Raw genomic sequence first — 18,772 nt, 5'->3', positions numbered from 1 at the left:
ATGAATACTGTTAGGAAAGCTTGCAAGTGTTCAATAAACATTACTGTATGATTGAACTAAATTAAATTTCATTTGTTGATTTTTACCATGGGGAAATCGGAAGGACAGGTAGGCAAGTAGAACTGCCTTTGGACGCTCAGTTTCCAAGCTTTGGAGTTGGAAGTGTATTTTCAGCATCCTTCCTCCATGTCTTACTCTATTAGTATATACTCCCTGCTGAACTCGGATTAATTGAATCACTACTGGAAATTCTCTTAGATTTTCCTTTGCTAATTAAAAGAGAGCTCCAATTCCCTAGTTTTCCTGCAGGCTTCATGCAGACATTATTTTGGAAGGCAACATGGAAGAGAAGAAAATTGCTGTGTTTCTTGTGCTTTTTTGTTTTCTTTAAAACTGAGAGGAATGTTGACCCATGGAACCTACCAACATTGAGAGGAATGTTGACCAACTGAATCAAACTGGTAGGGTTTGATATTCTATCAAGGCATAGGTACGTAGTGTATTACTGGTATTACTGGCTTATACATTATTGTATCATTATTTTGATCCTGATCTAAAGAAACCAGGAAAAGGTCTGATTTTTCTTCTCTTGAAAGAGAAGTCCATTTTTTTTTTGTGCATTTTGTCAGCCAGACCTCAGTATTTTATGAAAGGGTGAACATTGAATTATATTTATGTATTCATAAAAGGCCTGAGTTCATCATGTTTTCACTAGGTCAAGTTTACCTGCATTTTAATGAGTTCACTCAACTAGAAAATGTTCCTCGTCTCCTTCAATTTCTAAATGCCACGATTATTAATAATTTTGCCTTTCTTTGGAGATAATAAAGATTAATAAACTGAATTTATTTTCTTTAAAAAACATAATGAACATCTTTCTATGCTCCACTTCTATTCATTGGTACTTCAATCTTTTTCCTGGTGATGTAGATCAGTGTCAAAGTCTCCTCCTAATTTATATCAAAATTAAAGACCAACTTATTCTTCACATGTATTTAAAGCCTCTAAATGCTCAGAACTGAGAATATTTAAGAATCTTTAAAAACAGTCTTTGAATTTCATGCTGACTCAATGACTTGATGACTGTCGCATAGATACCTGAGTTTCAAGTTACCTGAAACACTGACTGATGTTCACCACGGCAATGTTGTGAAGTCTATTCAGCTGACCCTGGTGTTTCACAGAACACAGTAAATGTTAATTTGTTAGTCAAATTCAAACTTTTTGCTATTGTCCCATGACTTCTCTTATCTTCTTCCCCTGCTTCTTAAAATCTTAGAGTAGAATAAGTGGTTCTCTGAGAGGAAAGACTGAATTTCATGGTAAGAATATTTTCTTGGCAAGGAAAAGAAAACCAAAGTTCTGCTGCCTCAAGTCACAGATTGAGCTACAGGAGATAATCCATGACCAACATCTCTTAGTTTGTTTCAGGTAGCAGTCGTACTGATCAGTCCTTTAATTGCTATGATGATAGCAGAAGACTGACACAGGGAGACTATTAGAAACTGTTTTAACATGAGAAGAAGTATTCTGTGCCAGCTTTGCAAAATTTACACCTCTGACTTGAGTCAGAGGAGCCCATGGAATATGGAGGAGCCATCATGGCATCAATGTCTCTCCAAGAGTTTGTGAACTATGATTCTAAGGGACCAAGGGTGTAGAAATGGGAGTCCTGGCCTAGCAACAAAGGCAAAATTTACCTCTTTCATAACTATTAATTTTCCCATTTTCAAAACTGCAGAAATCTCTGACTATGTAGCTAATGGTACAGTACAGTATAAGGATCCGGATGTCTCAGTAGAAGAATACAATCTGATATTCTTATATAATTATATGCATCTGTTAGTATGACATGAGATTTTTTCATCAAATACATTTAAAAGCTTGATTCATGCATGGGATGTGGAAAGTACCTAAATTCAAGTATGTGCTATTCTTCACTGATGTCTCCTAAGACGTATACCAGTGTCATCTGTGACTTTACCCCTTGAAGGATCAGGATTGGAAGAAATTGGAAGAAATTGGTGAGATCACCAAGAACAAAATCCCCAGTAGTATGTTTTGTTAGGCTGCTTGCATTTTCTAGACATGACCATCCAGAATATATTTTAGTTCAAATTATAATCACCATTTTCTCATTATGACCACCTTTTATTTAATGAAAGAAGACAATTTTATTTGTAAAATGCCAATGTATCATGCTGAAATGGAAAGGAGGCCCTGGCATCTGAGATACTCAGCTGATTTTAACATGTGTGATTGGGTTAAGAGAAATACTTCTTTTAGAGAACACACAAACTTACAGAATTCCCTATTCATTAAGAAATCCACATGCTATACCTCAGCTGAATCACCTCAAGCTTAGGAGCACTATGGAGAGTTGAATGAACCAGTAAATTTCATTCAAGACCACAAAATTTTAACAGGGTTTTCTAACTTCAGCCTGTAAGTATTCTGCTGGGGGAGTTGAAATGCTGAGGTTTGACTTATATAAACCCCTAAAGTATCAACGATACAGCCTCCCTTGCCTGGTGCCTCTGACACAAGTAAAAATGACAAAGGACCCGCTCAAACTCCTCCACTCCCTGAGCTTAAGTCTCTATTGACAATAAAGAGTCTTTATTATTCTGATAAGTAAAATCTGAAGAGTTCATGAATGGAGATAAGGCAAAGCTGGTAAAGCATTTACAGAATAAGCTATTATTCCTAGGAATGGTTTTTAGTCTTTTTCTTCCTGATAAAAAAATTTTTCTTCATTTTCCTACTTGATTAGTTATCATGGAACATAATGGGGCCTGATTATTCTCAGATTTTTCAGCTGTGGGATCAGGTTTTAATGAGAGATCCTTGATATTTCAATAATAATGCCCCCCTGAATTGGTCTAACTTACTTGCCCCATGTGTACCTTTATTTCATAGTAATTATAGAAATCATTCACTCATTCATCAACGGACATTGAAGGAGTACCTACCATGTATGTTTGGAACATTGCCAGAAACTTGGGACATCACAGTAATTAGGACAGACATGTTTCCTGCTGTATTAGTTTGCTTAGAGCTGCTATAACAAAGACCACAAATTGGGTGGCTTAAATAACAGAGACTGTCCTATAGCTAGACGTCTAAATTCAAAGGCATTGAGAGAGGTGGTTCCTTCGGAGAGAGTGAGGGAAAAATTTATTCCAGGCCTCTCTCTTGCCTTGTAAATGGCCAGCTTCTTTCTGTGACTCTTCACAGTCCCTGCCTTCTGTGCATGTCTGTGTTTTGTTCTCCTTTTTTATAAGGATACCAGTTATGCTGGATTAGGGATCCACACTCCTATTGTACAATCTTAACTGATTAAACATCTGCAAAGACCTATATCTGTAGCAACCTATTTCCAGATAAAGTCACATTCTGAGGTACTGAATATTGGCACTTCAACATGTGAATTTTGAGGGGACACAGTTTAACACATAACACATGACCTATGACTTCTAAGTCTAGGTAAGTCAGGCTGACATTGAAAAACAAAGTACAGTCAAGTGTAATGGATGTTATCGTGGAGCATGGGTCAGGTGGTAGTGAGTATACAATCTGGAAGAGGCCAAATTTAACCCAAAGATAAATCCAAATGGACAAATCCATTTAGAGCCTTTTTTTTTTCTTTTCTTTTTTTTTTTTTATTGAATGGTAACTATGTACATTAATGCACTTCTGGGGTACAGTGTGGGGTTTTCACATGCAATCTGAAATACTTCCATCAAACTGGTCAACACAGCCTTCATGTCATTTTCTCAGTTATTGCTTTAAAACGTTCACATTCTACTCTTAGAAAGATTCACCTGTACCCCTATAAGGTAAACCTCAGAAGTAATCCCTCCAAACCCCCTCCCTCCACCCATTCCCCTTCCCTTCTCCCTTCCCCTCCCCATATTCTTAGGCTATTTGGTTATAGCTTTCATATAAAAAGGTTTAAATTAGTTTCATAATAGGGGTGTGTACATTGGATACTTTTTCCTCCATTCTTGTGATACTTTGCTCAGAAGAACATTCTCCAGCTCCATCCATGTGAACATGAAGGATGTAAAGTCTCCATTTTTATATAAGGAAATTTGCACTTAAAATGTGTCCCCCATGGAAAATGAATTATTGGGGAGAATAGATAAGAGTTGAAAGAAATAGTATAGCATAGAGGCAATGAGAATAGGAAAACAGCATGAGTTAAAGAAGAAATATTTAGAGCCAAATCAATTAAATTTATAACTTAATTGGGCATGGGAACTGAAGGAAGGAATGGGGTTAAAAATGTATCTCACATTCGCTTTAGTTGGCTTGACAGCTAAACTTTTCTCTTTTTTTAATGTTTGGGATTCATTGAGGTTACAAAGAATTAGGTTACAGTGAATGTATTAGTTAGGTAAAGTCCCTCTTGTAATTGTGCCCCAACCACAAGAGGTGCGCCATACACTGTGACCCCTATTCCTCTCCCTTTTCCCCTCTCCCAGCTCCCTTACCTTATTCTTCTACCTACCACCTTGTATTAGATCATCTACTCCCTTCATATTAGATTTGAGTACACTGGGTTCTTGCTTCTCCATTCTTGTGATGCTTTACTAAGAAGAATGTGTTCCACATGGATTCAGGTTAACACAAAAGATATAAAGTCTCCATCATGTTTAATGGACAACAATATTTTTCAAAGGGCAATGCTGTTTGTTGGAAAGAAAAATATAGAAAGAGACAATGATGTGTTTATCCCTAGGCATGTTAATATTTAGATATCTCCAGAAAATTTAAGTGGGCCTGTCAGGCAGAGTAAAAGGATGAGTGGTTTCTAGAGTTTAGGGGGAGAGAGGCATGAAGAGGCAGAATGCGAAGGTTTTAGGGCAGCAGAAGTATGCCCTGTATGAGAGTGTAATGGAGGATGAATGCCATTATATATTTGTATAAACCCATATAATATACAATACCAAGAGTGCACCCTAATGTAAACTATGGGGTTTGGAGTGACAATGATATGTCAATGAAGACCAATCAGTTGTAATAAGCACAGACTCTGGTGGGGATGTTGATAAATGGGGAGTCTAAGCCTGTGTGGGGAGAGGAATTATGTAGGAAATCTCTATACATTCTGCTCAATTCTGCTGTGAACTTAACACATCTCTAAAAAATAAAGTAATAATAATCATAAATTAATAATCCACCTCTCTTTCTTCCTACCATCCCATTTTCTACCCGCATCTTCCATTAGCAAAAACAAAATGTCATTCAAAGTACAGGGGATCTGATGATGCAGTTCACAGAGATCAGGCTTCCCAGGGCAGAGAACCAGGTAGAGAAGGCCAGACAACAGATAGGGGTCAACAGTATATAACAGTTTATTCAGCCCATGCGAGATTAGTAAGTGAAATTTTCTAGGGACAAATGTAAACAGAAAAAAAAAGAAGGCTTAAGAACTGAGTTTGTCAAACACTAAAATTTGGGGGGTCTAGAAAAATTAAAAGAATAACAAAAAAGATTTAGAAAGAATAGTTTAAAAAAGCAGAGAAGTGTAACAATTAAACCAACAGAAGAGAGATCATTCCATGACAATTGGGAGCAGTCAGCTATGTTCAGTGTTGTGGTGAAGCAACATAAGGTTAGAAAAGGAAATATGAAGTTCAACCTTCCTGGTGGCCATTTGGGAACTCAGTGGGTGGCTTGTATGACGTGTAGGAGGGTAGAAACCATATTGCATCAACTTGAAGTATAAGTAGTAACCAAAGAAACAGAACCCTTGTGGCTAATTTATACCTGCCAGAGGGTAGGAAATATAATGGTGTATTTTTTTTTCCTTTTTTTTTTTTAAGGATTAGAGACACTCACATGTGTTATGCGTGGTGTCAGTCCTGCTCATATGGTCTTATTCTCTCCTCTGGAGAACAGCCAAACCAACCCTAGAGGAAGATGATGTTTTCATTGTTCCTTAGGAAGCTGTGGTCTCTCAAAGGCTGGCTGCCTTGCACATTGCCAGGAGTCAGCAGGCCTGAGGATGGCCTTCATCTGAAGGGCTGACTGCCATGTCTTTGCTGCTCTGGACATCATGTGTGGCTTTTCAGGGAGGGTCCGATGTGCTACCTGTACTGTTTGTTTAATTCTAAATACTGAGATTATCCCAGTATTTGCTAATGCCGATTTTTTGATAAGAAAAAGACTTTCCACCCCTCCCTTTGCTTACCCTCACTAAGGCATTCGATTACACTGTCTATCTTGGGATTTAAGCATGAATCTCTAAAGTGCTCAACTTTCTCAGAAGACCAGATGTTGGAGGAGAAAACCACTGGGCTGTTCCACATTACCACTTTCTTGTGTTGTGGTGACATATGGTGTGAAGCAAATATTAGTGCACGCAAGTATAAAACATCAGGATGCGTCTGAGTTATTCCTCCCCAGTTACGTTTGATCTGTGAATGCCAGAAACACTCCATTTCATAGCCATATTTATCATTCAAAGTAAATCATGCATTTGGGGGGCATAAAACGAAATGCTTTAGAAGGCATGTGATTACCTATGATTGCATATTTCTCCAAAGAAAGATTTGACTTACACAGTCAATGTGAAGGGTTGCTGCTTTAGTATGTGTCAAAGAGAGGCAGAGGTGATGGATACATCATAATAGATGAATATTAAGCAAATGCAAGTTTTCTTTTTCACTTTGGTCCCACAAATCAATTCTTAAAGGGGTCTTTGTTTATTTTTTTAATTTATTTTGTTTTCAGTGTCCAGCCTTTCTTGAAATCTAAAATCTATAAATCAAAATGTGTAGGTTAATGATTTTCCAACAGTTTCCCATTACATTTTCTGAGGCGTGTTTGCCTACAGTTGCACTTGGCTCTAGGACTCGTGAAAAATTTTGATTAAAATTAACACTAATGGGAGAAGGTATCAAGATAAACACTGAATTCCTACTAGAGAAGCTGTGAGCAAATACTAAATTTAGTGTTAGAGGTAAAGGGAAAGTTCTGGAGAAAATGTAAGGTTGATTTAGTGCCAGGCAGTTAAATTGACAATGTCAAGAGTCCTGAAGAGTCCAAACTAGGAGTCAGTGTAACTGCTGAGGCTGAAGCAGTGGTGATGTCCTAAGGAGGAAATTCCAAACAGCCCAACCTTATTTGCTATCTCAGGGTTGCTTCCTTTACCCTCTGATTTCCATTACAAAACGTGTAGCAGAGGTACATATGATTTTGATTTTGATTTTGGAAAGTTTCTGCAAACTATTACTCCCAATATTAAATAAAATGAATATGATCCTAAGGAACTTCTAGCCTGTTGATGTCAGGCAGAGAGGAGAGAATGCTTGCAGCTTATTTTTTAGAAACAACTTCAAAAATTGTTGTCTTAAGTACCCCAACTGGCTCTCTTTCCCTGAGAACTACTTCCTAACGTTAGACATTCTTTCCTGTCGTCTCCTCTCTCCCTTCTCACATATTAATATCCAAGACATGCCATCATAAACTCTTCTGATAATTCAGAGTATGGGTATGCCATGCCATCTGAAAATTACCTTTTTTTCCTCCTAATATATTAGCTCATTTTCTAATCAAACAGTTTGGAACTAAAGGCTTTCGAATATAGCAACCCCACATTTGCAGTAAAGTTTGGAGTCAGGTAGGAGAAAAGGGGAGTGCCTTGACTTTCTTAGGGTATTAGAGTCTTTCATTGGTAAGGTTCATAGTATTCCTGATCACCTAACAGAGAGGCCCATGTAAAGTCATTCCTCTCACTTCTTCCTCTGTGCTTCTCAATTATTTGTCCTCGTGATAATTGCCTATGCACATTTAACTCTTAGTTCAAGATTTAGATCTACTGCAATGAATCCACTGCTGACATCCCCTGGAAGACTTACACTGCACTTCCTATGTGTTCCCATCTCATGTTTTTTATTATTGCCATTAAAGCACATTTTACATTGTATAACAATTTTTTTCTTATTCTCCCTAGACCACAATATTCTTTAAGTCAAATTTCTATGTTATTCTTGTTTTTCTTGAGAAAAACAGTAAAACAAAAGAATATAAAGTAAAAGATAATTTTTGTTCAGGGTTGGCTATGGGCCAAGATTTGTTTACATGGTAAAATGATCAGAAGTAGGTATGATTGCACGGAACAGGAAACTCGAATACAGCAGTGCATCAAAATGATAGAAATTTAGTTTTCTCTGACATTCAGGAGGTGGTAGATCTGAGCATGACAGGCCACTCTTGGTAGCCACATCACAGGCTTTTTGTGTCTAGTGATCCTCCATGGTTGATTTCTACCTTTAGGTCATCTCATGCTTCAAGATGAAAGTTAAATGTTCTGGAGTTGTAGCCATCATGCCCACATTCCAGTCATCAGGGAAAGACAAGAGGGATAAACTCCCTTCACCTACCACTTTTAAAAGTCTCTTCTCAGAAGTTTCACGTGGCATTTCTGCCTGCACATTATTGGCTGGAACTTAGTTACATGACCATTTCTAACTGAAGGCATTCATGCTCCCGGATAAAAATTGGACTTTATATTAATAAAAAAGGAAGTGAGAATTGACATGGGGAGTCCATGAGAAGTGTTTGGCATTCCTGTATAACCATATTTAACTTTCTCGACAACTGTATGAGTACTAACTCTAGAGTACTATTAGTATTGCATTATTGCCATTTGTTCATGTGACAGATATGACTGTGCGTTACTGTGTCTGAGGCCTAACTCTGGGAGCTTGGGATTTGGTGGGAAAGAAGCCATCCAAGTCCCTGCTGTTTTGGAGGTTTAATTCTACTTGGAAAGGTAGACATAAAACACACGCATATATAATATGAGATAGACAGTGATAAATCCTATAAAGAAAAGTTAATTAGCATAAAGGAATAGTGGATGATCCAGCTAATTTAATACAGAAATTCTGAAAGGCTTTTGATGAAGTGATTTCTGAGCAACAATACAGATAGATCCATAGAATTGCATAGGAGAGGGAGTTTCTAGGCAAAAGGAACAAGAACTCCTTTAGATTGACGTGAGCTTGTGGGTTAAAATGTTAAGTGAAGTCAAGAGAGAGGGGCAGGGCCAGAATGAGAAGGGTTGAAGACAATAAGACAAAGTTTGGGTTTTGTTTTGAGTGTTATGAAGACAACTGGAGATTTTTGAGCTGGTAAGTGAGATGATTAGATTTACATCATTAAATATATGGATCATTTTTGTTTCTACATAAAAAATGGACTTAGAGGGCAGGAGGCCAGTGGGACAGGAGGCAGAGTGAAAGTAAGGAGAACAAGAGAGACTATTTAGGGATCTTAGAGAGATGAAGGGTGCTGAAAGTGACAAACATGCTAAGTGATCAGAGTCAGGATATAGTTTGAAAGGGGAGCTGATGAATCAGATGTGCGCTTAGAGTAAAAAACATCAAGGATGCCTCCTCAGTTTTCATGATGCTTAATTCTATGTGTCAACTTGGCTAGGCCACAATCCCTGGTTTTTGATCAATCTCTAGTCTAGATACTCCTGTAAAAATATTTTTTAGATGCGTTTAACATTTAAATCAGTCAACTTTTAGTAAAGCAGATTACTTTCAACTGTATGGGTGGTCCTCATTCAAGCAGGTAAAAGCCTTAAGAGAAAGACAGAGTTGATGTTGCCTTTGGACTGCAACATCAACTGCTCTCGGGAGCTCCAGCCTGTTGGCATTTTTTCAGATTTTAGATTTGCCAGCCATTATCAACATGAGCCAATTCCTTAAAAGTAAATGTCTTTTCTTCTCTCCATATCATGTGTGTGTGTGTGTGTGTATGTGTGTATATATGTGTGTGTGAATGTATATATATGTATGTGTGTACATATGTGTGTGTATAGACACACAGACATCTTTTGGGTTATATTTCTCTGGATAACCATGACTCATACAGATCTGAGTAATCTGAGTCATTCTAGTAGGACAGAATCTTAAAGATGAGTTTTCTGAATTGGTTCTGGAGTTTCTGGAATTGATTCTGTTATCTGATAAGGTTCAAAGGCACTGATGACTCTTTTCTAGTAGTATGTAAAGAGAGCATGGATAGATCATGATGCATTTGGGTAACTGAAATACCCACAGTATTACTAATGGATATTCCTAATCAAACAAGATTCTAAGCAGTCATATATTTGATAACCTGGAACATTTCTGTCAAACTCATGAGTATAATAAGACTGGCACGTTGCTCCTAATTGTGTTGGACAAAGTGGGGAAATGAAAATATGAGCTCAGGGATTCAAATTTCCAGCTCATGTGCTGCATAAATGACCTGCAAGTTTCTGTAAATGCTTTGAAAGGAACCCTTATTTTCCATAGCCTTAGATCTGAGATTGTTGAAATCCAAACCCAGAGTGTCATCCTCCAAGTGGCAAAATTACAATGCAAATTGAGTTTCCAGCCTCATAGGGTGTCTGCTTTTAAAGCGAGGGCATTAATTGCTAAGGCATGAGATTCTGAAAATTGGAGTGGGTACATATGGAAAGATCCTGATGAAGAGGGAGACACTGAACTCTTAACTTGGATGAAACTGGGGCTCTTCAAGGAAGAAGAAATGTTGCCTCCAGATTTTCTTTGGACTCAAGGTGCAACATGAGCTCTTCCCTAGATCTCTCTACTGTTGACCTTTCCTGTCGATGTTAGACTTGCTAGCCCTCACATTTACATTTTATTTTTTAAAATAAATCACTCTTTCTTTATGTCTACATTTATCCTGCTACCTGGGGATGCTGAATAATACAGTTTTGATATGAGCAACTAGGTGAATGGTTATAACATTGAACAAAGTACTTGATCCAAGCTGGCTCCTTCCCTCCCCCTTTCTGTATCTCAGATTAGACAAAGTAACTAGGTATGCTTATAAGAAAATCACCTTTTCTTCTATGTATAAAATAGGCAAAAAAGATAAAGGAAGTTTATTCTATCTGCTGATTCTCATTCCCAAGATAGCTTACTCTCTTACTTGATTCACATTTTCTGCTAGATTATCTTCTCTCTAGAGAGAAGAGCTTCCTTATATTAAAAAGCAGTATGCACTTCTGCTCCCTCCTGTCCTTCCCGACCCATTAGTAGAAATTAGTGCACTCTTTTTCTTCATAGCATTGATCATCTCTAGAAGGTTACATACAGTATTTGTGTGTTTATAGTATTGCCCCACTGTATTAAAATGGAAACTCCACAGAAACAGGGATCTTTCACTATTTTGTAGTCTTTTTGATGGGACTTGAACCCAATGCCTGACTGACCGCATGAATTCCATAAATATTTGTTGAATGGCTGAATGAATGGAATGAATGACTTCTTTCTGGTACAGTTCTTGCCCTTCTTCCAATTTACTTTTTTTCAGATGGAATGCTGAAGAACACAGTGAATGGAACGTTGCCTTCAAGATTAGAAAGTCAGACAGAATCTAGGAAAAGAAAAGGCAGTCAAATATGCCAATTACTTCCGAAGGGTAATGGCATATTTTGAAATTTGGAGGCTGCTTCATTAAAATTCATTTTGAGCTACATAAAATAAGGAATCGGGAGCCTGCCAGAAATGAAACTCAAATAGGCATTCATTTCCTTTATCTTTTTTACAAGACAGATCAATTAGTAATTTTATGGTTGAAAAAACTCATTTTTAAATGTTACGTGGGACTTAGTGTAATATCAAATCTGGCCCAACGTCACCTTTATTAAGGAATTGAAAGCACTTTTGCATCTGTTCATTCCACTACAATAATACCGAGAAGCGCATTTTTCACCACCTAAAGTTTATAACGGAAGAGGAATATGGGGACAGAAATTATCTTGTTGCATAATTAACTCCCCCCAAAGCAAATGTGAGTGATCAGCACCAGGCCAGAATGTTTCAAGAGAGCTACATTTACATTTGTAAAACATGCCATGGAAACCCTCCCAAACAGGTGTGCTGGGGAGTCCAGATGGCCTCAACCCAGGGCCAGAAAGCCCCGGACCTTCTGCTGCATCTCTGGCCACTCTCACAGGCTCGCTGGGTTTGGCTGCATCTGCCCCTTGCTGGGGGGCAGCCAAGGGGACACGCAGTTGGTGCCGGATGAGAAACAGGGTTTCCAAGCAAGAGGCTGCTGTGCTGCTGGAGAATTGCCTCCCTTTCCACTATGCAGTTATAAAACCAAGATCCAAGGCTTTTAGGGTTTGATAAAGGTCCTGGACATCTTTTAGATAAGAGAGCGTGGGTGTTATTTAACCTCAGTAACCTAACTCAAGTAATTACATTCTGCCACCTGAAATTTCCCCTAGGATTCTAATCAGATGCGGTATTTGCCTTTGCTTTTCGGTTCTGCGTTAGGGTTGCTATGTGGCTATTAAACGGTTGAGCTCCTCTCTAGGCAACAGAAACCCGTGTGCTCTTTATGGGTCAGATGCTGGGGTGAGGATTTGTGAGGTTTTTGATCCTCCATTTGGATGTAGTCCTAGCAGAGTATTTCCCTGACATAATTATACACAAGGAGATCTTTGGCTCTTTTGATTGCAAACAGAGCCTTGGGAAAAGGAAAGTGATACTGACTGAAGTGCGTGGTTCTTTCCAGTTAGAATGAGCACCAGTGGTGCTTTCCAAGTCTTACCTGATAGAAGGATCCCTAAGGGTTGATTGCTGTGTAAGCTGCCTTACTGAGAAGAGCATAAGAACCCACATTCAGAGCATCGTAAAGAAGATCACATCTTTCTCCTCCTTCAGCGTTTCCACTAAATTAGACTTCATCTGCTATTCATGTTTTGGAAGAGGCTCAGCCATGGAGGTAATATACATTTTGAAGAAAGGTCCCAGTTACCCAAATTCTCACCATCTCATTCCCCTACCAAGCTTTGTTGGGTCAACACTTTGCATTTTCAAAAAGGATTGTTAAAATTGATAGTGTATTAATTCAGAGACCCAGTATCAGCTGATTTTATTATTACAGCAGTTTAAAAATATGTCTCTGTACAAATATATGCAAAAGGAAATTCTCCCAGGATACTCCCAGGGTACATCCACGGCTGTGCCCAATTCCAGGATAGAAGGCTTCCACCCTTCTATAACCAGAGAGCTTCAGTGAACAAGTGAGGGGGGAGGCATTGTTATAGGAATGTTATTCCATGAAGTTTAATTTATATAAGGAGAAAGAATTTCCTAATGCTAGTTCTTTGATGATTAAAGAAAGTAAGTAGACAAAATGTCTTCCTCTTTATTCTTTTTAAAAATACAGATCCATAGTTGCAAAGGGAAATTTAACTCATTCAAATACACATTCCTAAAGAGAAACATGAGCTGGTCCTTTAAAGTCAGACCCTTCAGACTATTCAAGGCTATTTTTTTCCCTTCCCAAGTAGTTTATGTCAATTAGAATTTTGATGGCTACATGCAACAGAAACCTTGATGATGGCTGAAGCCAATGGAGAATTTTCTCATATAACAAGAACGTCAGAGGTGGGCAGTCCAAAATTGGGGCAGTCGCTCTGGGAAGTTGTCAAAGAACTACGTTCTTTCTGTCTCTTGCTTAACCATTCTTGGCTTGTATCTTTTAACTTTATGCTTATAAGATGGCTGCTAGACTCCAGACATTTCATCTTTGTTCTGGCAGAAAGAAAAGAGAAGAATAAGGAGCAAAACGCTCAGGCTGGTTGAGTCTGTCCCTTTTTGATTGGAAAACAATAGCATTTTCCATCTCTACCTAGAAAGAACACACCTTCCTTAGCAAAAACTAGGCAACAGAATCCCCTTGTTGCACAGGGATCTAAGGAGGAAAATTCTTTTACCTGGCCCAAATAGTTAAACACTGCTATGCTGAATAACGTGAGACCAGATAGAAAAGTAATAATAATATGAACAAGGGAGAATCAATATAGTAGGCTGAAAAGCAGTTGGTGCCACACAGGACACCACAAACTCCGTTGGTTATCTTCATTTGCCTTTTGCCATTTATTTTGATGATATGCAAATGACCTTAGATCTGGACCGTAATCTATGACCCTCAGAAAAATTGTCGTCAATAGTAACTTTATTATACTTAGTTGTAGTTTCAAACCTACTCCTACATTTCCCCTGTCTTAACTGTAGGCGAACATGTTGACATGATTTCTGGACATGTTCAGGAAAGAAGGACTCCTTCCTCCCTCCGTGGGCTTATAAATTAAAGGCCTACAGTTTGATAAATATTTAGGTATACTGGAGTCCACAGAAAGGAAGCAAAGTTCAAAGAAGTAATTAGAATCAGTGCCTTATGTATCATTTTAACCAAATAAAGAGGGTTTGGGCTTCAAGGGACAATAAGCCATGGAAAGTAACTAGGAACTATGTGAAGAAGCTAATGACACATAAGGGTCATTCTGGTTTATAGAATGACCAAGACTGGCTTCTATAAACTCCTGTCTGTTTAGACTCTCCACCTCTAGTAATAAGAGTTGCTCTTCTCTTCTTTGTGAAGGGGAGGGGGGTGCTTCACAAAGGGAAATTCATGCTCTGTTCTTAGGCACATAAGAGGAGGGCAGAGAACTCTTCCTGTATCTGTTTATTCTTACCTCCAGCTCAAAATTATCCTTCTCAAAATTAGGGTGGCATATCCTGATCCTTTCAACAGTAACCTAGCAGATCACCACTATGGCAATTTGTTTGGTACCAGAAGGTTAATACGGTTTTTCAGTGAAGCTTCATTTATATATATATAAATGAATATATATTTATATCCACACACATGCACCCATACATAAACATTATGAAGGTGAAAGTCATTTAGAAGAAGAATCTCTGCATCTCTGTATTGAGGTGTCAACTAAATCGCAATAAATCTCATGGTTGCTTATGACCTAGCAGAATATTACATGTATGAAGCTGCAGCTGAGAAATACTCTACCAGACAGTATGATTAGTCAACTCTTTCTCACCATGAGGTTCCCATTCAACCTGGTAGATAGAATGAGACTTGAGACACAGTTGCATAAGAGAGGTGGACAGAAGAGCAAAAGAAATGGCAGTTTGGGGGATTCTACTGAGGTAAATGGTCACCATAGGGGAGAATACAGTCATCTAGAACTTGACCTTCTTCCTGAACCAGGAGACCACATTGGCATCCATGATCTAGGGTTAGATCTAAGGATCTATCCTTAATTATTATTCAGTTTCCTTTAAACTGAATTCTTTTAGACAAAGCATTTTCATATTTACCTGACAAGCAGTAGCCCATTTACAATTAAGTTCCACTGGACTCTTTGCCTATAAAACATAGGCTTTTTGTCTCTTGATTGCAATAGTTAGTAGGTGAAAAATTATTGACCAAGATTGGGTCACTGCTATGACATGCAAGATATGGTTATTGAATTGAATTCAGGTGAGAAATCTGATAACACTTCGGAAAATTCAAACGATCATTTTCACTTCCCGCTGGTCACTAATGGCCTTGAGGAAGAACTCTTCTAGAAAATACTGTGGTTAGCATTATATAAATAGAGTCTTAATCATTAGCTTTCAATGACTTCTCTTAGGTGTCCTCAGGCCTGACCCAGGCACAGATCTAAGTGAGAAAATTTTTCTATTCTACTATGAGATGTCTGTTTAAAAGCTAGTTCTTGTTTTCACTGCTTCTGAGGGATACAAGATTTTCTGAACAGTCTGTTAAAAGGCAGTTTAACTATTTTAAGGCGAAACACAAGATAGCTGTTTCCAGTAAAACGGCTGTAAGAATTCAAGGAAGCAGGATGAATTTCTGCCCTGGAATCTGGCCAAAACAAAGGCTAATTCACTTCCATTAGATCTTCAGTGGCCACAATTTAGGGCCCCTGCCTCGTCTATTAAAATGCTTCTGCTATGGTTTTGATCCATCCTTCCTCAGTGCTGCTGAATCTTAAGTTGTTAAATTGGCTATTGCTTTTCGTGCTTCACAGAATATTTTCTTCAATACTGATATATTCTTTTTTAAATGTCCATCATCCTATCTTACAAAAGACACCCCTACCTCTGTTTAGTTACTTCTGTTTACCATGATTTCTCTCTTTAGCCTAAAGCACACTTTAATATAATGAAATCTTCATTTTGTGTTCCAGTTGGATAAAGTGCTCAGAGCCCTATATAAGAAGGGCTTTCTTTATTAAATGTCTTGTGTCAGGCACGGTTGACCTTGAGGGTCAAACTCCTAAGATCAGAGACTTCTGAATCTCTCTGGGGATCTTGAGAATAGGGTGCAGAGAGCTTTCCAATTTTCATAATAATAAAAAAGGGTGTTGCATCTATTGTTCTACTTTTAACCTGGAAATAGAATGGAACGGAAAGCCAGATTGTTTTATATTAATAATTGACAGCTTTCTCTCCCAGCAGATGGTGGTAATCTCCTGAATGTGCCAAAGACACACTCTTGGATTTTTGAGTCTGTAGTGAAAACAGAGAGGACAAATATTTATTGTAATTACAACATTTGTGCATTGGCTATAGTTTCACAGCCTTTTAATCTTTCCTGATTAGAAAATACAGAGTGACGTTATTTCCCTTTGCCAGTTGAAGATGTTTACCAATATTTTGAAAAACAAATCAAGCCATAGAGAAATAGCTCTTTTTAGTTTACTTTCCAGTGAGTTTATACATCCATCCAGTTAGAGGGTCTGAGCTAATGTATTATCGCTGTTAGAGCTGCAGCATTCAAATTTAAGTGGCATTCTAGGTAACTCTGGATTTGTCTGAGGAAATGATTCGGGTTTTAATTTCCTTTATTTCTACTGATCACTCCTTTGTCAGGAAGGGATCACTTTAGCAATCTATATAATGATATTCACTGTGTAGCTATGGAAAATACTTATGGGGCCATTTGACCCACACCTGATGAATCCCACCACATTATATTTATTAATACCTCTCTATTTTCAGTAAAGCATTAGTTAGCGCCTGTATTATGATCATCTTGAAAAGTACTAAACTAGTTCATGTTGCAAGTTATAATTCAAATGTCAAATTCCTGGGACTGAAATCAAGGCTTTCCTTGAGCCTTTGGGTAATGGGCGTATACATTACCTATAGCAGCATATTCCAATGTGGATTTAAGACATACCTTTTCCACTTCAGGTTTTGCTGCCTTTGGCAAGTCAATTGAGCATTTCTTGGAGCATTTCCTGACTTGTCAAATCCTAAGTGGTTACTATTGTTAAGGAGACATTGAATAGGACAACATGTGTCAATGAGTTGTAAGCTGTAAAGCAGCCTATACTTAAAAAAGGGGTGGGAGTAGCATTGCCAGGTAAATACCTGAGAGAATCCTGTTAATTTATAAAATCTTGGTGAGCTCAACATTATTTGTAGACACTGTTGGGGGATAGAGCCCTGGTTCTCTGAACCCAGCTGACCTGGTTCCATTATCTGGCAGAACTGGCAAGTTCAACCTTGGAATAGAAAGTGAAAGTGCACTGAGACCACAAAGCAAAACAAGAACAGCGAGGGCGGGGTGAATAGAAAGCAAAAGTAACTTTGCACAGGCATTAGGATGACAAAGAAAAACTTTATTTAAGAACAAATAGAAAGTTGGGCAGCGCCTATGTCTCAAAGAGTAGGGCGCTGGCCCTATATGCCTGAGGGGGCAGGTTCAAATCCAGCTCCTGCCAAAAACTGCAAACAACAACAAAAAAGAACAAGTAGAAAGTTTAGTGCACTTCCAGAGAGTTGGAAATGCGTCCTTCTCGTGAGTGAGAAGGGAGAGACAGACACAGAGGCAGTGTAAAGGTATACATATCCTCTTTCTCTCCCTTTGAAATTGTTTGCGCAAATCTTTCACTGGTTTCCCTGAGTTTCTGGGCACCTTTGTCCTTTTCTATTGATCACTGATGACCTCGGGTGCCTCATACTCACATTCTCTTCCTTTTTTGTCTAGAATTGCTGAGTGCTGATCTAACTGTTGATTTTATTAACACTCGGGGTATTTGTGATGTGCAGTTTTCACTCAAATATGTTCAAATATGGAAACTGCATTGTGTGTGACATGCTTGGTCAATTGAATCACGGTGGTCCCCTAAAGTTTCCATGGACCCTCCAGACTTCTTTATTCAGCAGGCTTTTTGCTGTTCACCTTAAGGCCCCTTTATTTGTCCCTTCTCAGATATTAACAGTGATACTTGCATAATACTTTTCCATGATGTCACTTCAATTTCAAACATCAAATTATAGTTTTTAATGATAAGATTATCGAACCTTCAGCCTCTTTACTTTTTTTCTTGCCAAATCAATCAACTGTATGTAACTCACTTCATTCATTCATTTAACAAGAATTCATAAAATGAAAAGTGTCCAATATTTTACTGGGACTTTTAAGCAATACAAAGATGAAATGCAACTTAAATAGTTTCTTTCTCGGCTGATTTAAAATCTGGCATTTTTTGATAATTTCCAAATTTTGCAGTTTGAAGCAACTAAGACCACGTTTGTCTTCATGAATGACAAAACTTTGTATACTTGAATGTGGCCATTGTTTCTACCAACCTGAAAAAACTGAAAATATCAAAATCCAGTTTTAAAGAGTTTAAGTAAAAATCTTGGAATAGCCATCTGGTAAACACAGACTCTAGAGAAATGTGGTCATCATTCCAAAGTTAAAAGTTAAGGTCTTCATTATAGGATTATAACATTTTCTATGCAAGGCTTATTTATGAGTTACAATTTAATTAGTCACATTTTTGTTTTTACCATTGTGTGGATTGTTTTTATTTCCTGTCCCATTAAAAAAAGTATATTTAACATTCCATCTTAGAAAAAAGCTAACTTGGCTTGGCGCCTGTGGCTCAAGTGGCTAAGGC

The sequence above is a fragment of the Otolemur garnettii genome, unplaced genomic scaffold (genome assembly GCF_000181295.1).
Source record: "Otolemur garnettii isolate 467f Iridium unplaced genomic scaffold, OtoGar3 scaffold00020, whole genome shotgun sequence".
Classification (NCBI taxonomy): Eukaryota; Metazoa; Chordata; class Mammalia; order Primates; family Galagidae; genus Otolemur; species Otolemur garnettii.
This window is presented reverse-complemented; position numbering follows the sequence as displayed.